Genomic DNA, 4314 nt, shown 5'->3' with positions numbered 1-4314 from the left:
ATTACTAATATACTTACTCCAATACAATTACTGAAAAATTAAAAAAAAAATTTCATATGTTCCTACCACTCACTTCCAATTTTAAGAGGTGGGCACTGACAGATCATATAACCATGACATGCTACTCTTTCCCTTTTAAACATCTTATTGTCTTTGTTCTACAAATAACTATATAGCTAATGCTCAATATCTGTCCTTTTGTAATTGTTACTATAGACATTTTGGTTTTATGAAGTTTATTCTTTAATAAATTCTGTAGGAGGGCTCATGAAAATAATATCCACAGAGTTCTTGCATGATGTTAAGAGTCTGCTTTATATTTGAAAAGCACTTTTACTCGATAAAAAATCCTTGTATCACATTTTATTTCTTTGAGCCTCCTATATACAATATTCCATTTTCTTTCAGCATAAACACTTGCTGTTGAAACTGTGATTGTAATATAATTTTCTTTCCTTTATAGGTCACTTACTTATTTTTGTCTAAATGTTCAAGTAATTAAAAAAAATTTCAAGTCTTAATTTTACTAGACTAGGTCTTGGTATTAGCCATCTCAGTTGATATTCTCAGGTAAATGATGTGCTCTTCCAATATATGGTGTAAAATCTTTTATATTTTCAGAAAATGTTTTTTGAATTACAGTTTTTAGTTATTTCTTCCACACTTTTGCTTTGTTTTGGATTTCTTCTGTAATGATTCCTATTATAATTATGTTGGATCTTCTTTGCTTATCTTCAATATTTATTATTTTCTCTTGAAATCTATTTATCTTCCTATTTTTATGTTTTATGTTTTCCCTTTTCAACCTCTCTTTCTCTTTAGGCATTATCTGTTATATTTATTTAACTACATGTTACATCTAGTTTAATCTTCATCTCTATTTTTTTTTCTTTTACTTTTCTTCCCTTCTTGAGTTGGGAAGGGAAGAAAGCAAACTTTGATGCTTTCTTTTGTTTTGTTGTTTTGTTTTGTTTTTTAACTCTGATTTAAGGGGTGCCTGGATACTCAGTTGATGGAGCATGCAACTCTTGATCTCATGATTTCAAGCACTACACTGGGTGTAAAGCTTACATAAAAAAGTGAAACAAACAAAAAATTTAAAAAAAATCTGGTTTATATTGTTTTTCCATGATGTAATATTTTGAAGATATTCAGCTTATTTTAAAATTTATTTGTGGGGGTGCCTGGGTGGCTCAGTCAGTTAAGCGTCTGCCTTCAGCTCAGGTCATGATCCCAGCATCCTGAGATTGAGACCTGCGTCAGGCTCCCTACTCAGCCGGGAGCCTGCTTCTCCCTGTGCCTCTGCTCCTCCCCCTCACTCCTGCTCACTTGCTCTTGTGCCTGTGTGCTCTCTCTCAAAATAAATAAATAAAGTCTTTAAAAAATAATAAAAAAATAAAATTTATTTGTGGTTATCTGTATACTTAGGCATTTTATGTAGTTATTAGTATCATTCATTTACTTAACACATATTTATTGAGCATGTACTATGTGCAGACAGGCATTGTAGCTGGAAGTTGAACCACCCTAGCCAATCAAGATTATTGTTTGATGCAACTAAAATTTTGTGGTTGTTATGCAACAAAATATTGATGAATACAACATACTTATAATTATTAAGTCCTCATTGTGTTTAGTCTCAATAGAATACTTCTAAACCATGAATTCTACATTCTTGACATTCTCATTCTTGACCCTATCTCCTGGATTTATGTTTTTAGGAACAGTTTAATGAAGACATTATCTTCAAGGAATTAAAAGTTTGCAATTTTTTTATCCATAAATGAATAACATATATATAATCTAAAAAATTACTGAGTCACAGTCTTTTCCCTTCAGATCTTTGTAGTTGTTTCATTATTACCTTCTGGCATTTAGTTTATTCAACAAGTTTTTTTTTTTAAGATTTTATTTATTTATTTGACAGAGAGAGAGAGCAAGCACAAGTAGGTTGAGCAGCAGAGGAAGAGGGAGAAGCAGGCACCCCACCGATCAGGGAGCCCAACATGGGGCTTGATCCCATGACGCTGGGATCATGACCTGAGCCAAAGGCAGATGCTTAACCAACTGAGTTACCCAGACACCCCATTGAACAAGTTTTTGACTGATTTTTTTTGTTCCTTTGGAGGCTGTATGTTTTTTTCTGAAAAAAAAAATTGTAATACATTTTTTAAATTCTTGAAATTAAAAAAAAATTCTTTAGGACATTTTTAGTGTTTACTTTTCTTTAATTGCTTTTGTCTTGAATCCCATGAGTATTTTCATTTTCAGACTAATGAGAGCTCATGAACATTTTCTATTACATAGTTTCATTATATGTTCTGCTCATTTTGTGTGTTTTCTGTTCTTTGATTTTATTAATTCATCAAAGTTTGCTTCTCAGTCCTCTGAATCCTATACTTACCATTTCTTTAAATCTCACTGATTTCACCTCTTCATCATTTTCCTCTTCATTCTAGGGGGAGAGGTGGTTTTCAAATTTTCTTCCTTATCAACAATTAAATGTTTGTAGTCACTTTTTAAAAAAATGCTAGGTGTATTGAGTTGTAACTTATAAACAGTAAGATGAAACCTTCTTAAGTCTATAGTTGAGACTAAGATTTCACAAATATATTTGGTCACCACTATAATCAATGCACTCTGGGAAAGAGTAGAGTGAGATAAGCAGGACACAAAGGATTGAATTTTGGAAAATGATCCTTTTGAGGGTCAGAAGGAAGAAAAATCAGAGGACTAGTTTTTAGCCTCAATTCCTGCTATCATTCCAGAAGATTTTAAGTACATACAGAGAATCCTTCTACCCTTTTGCCCTCTGTTATGTGCTGAATTGTGCTCCCCCAAATTTGTATGTTGAAGTCCTAACCCCTAGTATCTCAGAATGTGACTACACTTGGAAATAGGGCCTAAATTTTTAAACATAAATACAGTTAACAAAATGTAAAAATAAATTATGTTTTATTGTCTTATTTTGAAAATGACCTGAAATTTACTCACAAGTACAGCAGGAAGATTACATACAGACATGGGGAGAAGATGGCCAAGTAGAGAGGCTTGAAGCAGATCCTTCCCTCATGGTCCTCAAAAGCCAACCCTACCAACACCTTGATATCAGACTTCCAGCATTCAGAGCTTTGAGAAAATTGAATTTCTGTTGTGTAAGCCATCCAGTCTGTGGTACTTTATTATGGCAGTCTGTGTACTTTGTTATACATTCCCTTAACCTTTTGATTCACAATGAAGCAGAATTCCAATCATGGAAAATTCCAATTCTCCCAGGTCAGTGAATGCTACGGAACCATCCCACCCTTAGAACTGGGTAAGAGTGGCTCCTGTACTGCTATTGCTTTATAGAACACAATTTGGCTCTTTTCCTGCTAAACCGAACCCCAAAGAGCAAGGAATCTGTGGGGCCAAAAAGACAGGTTCACTCAGAACCTATGTCTTCCATTTTAGACAATACTTTTGAGTAGCTGGTCTTTGAAATTTCTGCTCACAGTCCTTCCTGCTAAGGGCCAACAGTGCTTCCAGTATCTAAATCCTTAGACCCAACAGTATCTAAATCCTTAGACCCAACATGTAGTAAAAAACTCATAGGCCCAAGAGGTGGCGAAGCAGTGGGGTGGGAGGAGGCTTGCCAAATAAAATACAGGATACCTTGTTAAATTTGTATTTCAAACAGACACCAAATAAGTTTTTAGTACTAGCAAGTTCTAAATATTGCATGGCACATACTTATATTAAAAAGGTATTATTTATATAAAATCCAAATTTTACAAATCAGCCATTTTTTTTAAACAATATAGGAACCCTAGCTGGGGTCATAGTTGGGCATTTGAGCTGGGTGTCCATATGCATAAGCACAAGGCCCTTAATGGTATCAGACTGAGTGGGCGGACATGGTACAGGGAAGGCAGGACACATGCACCAACCAATTCTCCTTGAATCACCCATTCTGTCCAACACAGGAATTCTAAATTCAACCTGGCTTTCCAGGTCATTTTCAAAATAGGACAAGAAAAAATAATTTATTTTTACATTTTGTTAACTGTATTTATGTTTAAATATTCAGACATATGATGTTTGGGTCTCCATTTTCACTCTTGCCCCAGCTGTACAAATGTCAAGGGGTTAATATTGTGTTGCAGAAAATTGCCTTAAGAGGCAATGGTGTCATCAACCGCATTTAAAAGATGAGGAAACTAAGGCTTAGAGAAGTTAAATACAATTTGCTCAAAGTCATTCAGGTAGTGGAATCCATTTTCAATGTTAGATCTGTCTGAATATAAAGCAAATACTCTTCTTAAAAATTACATG

This window comes from Ursus americanus, chromosome 8 (assembly GCF_024610735.1).
Source record: "Ursus americanus isolate L20-20 chromosome 8, mUrsAme1.1.p, whole genome shotgun sequence".
Taxonomy (NCBI): Eukaryota; Metazoa; Chordata; class Mammalia; order Carnivora; family Ursidae; genus Ursus; species Ursus americanus.
The sequence above is the reverse complement of the archived record's forward strand: the minus strand, read 5'-3'. Positions refer to the sequence as shown.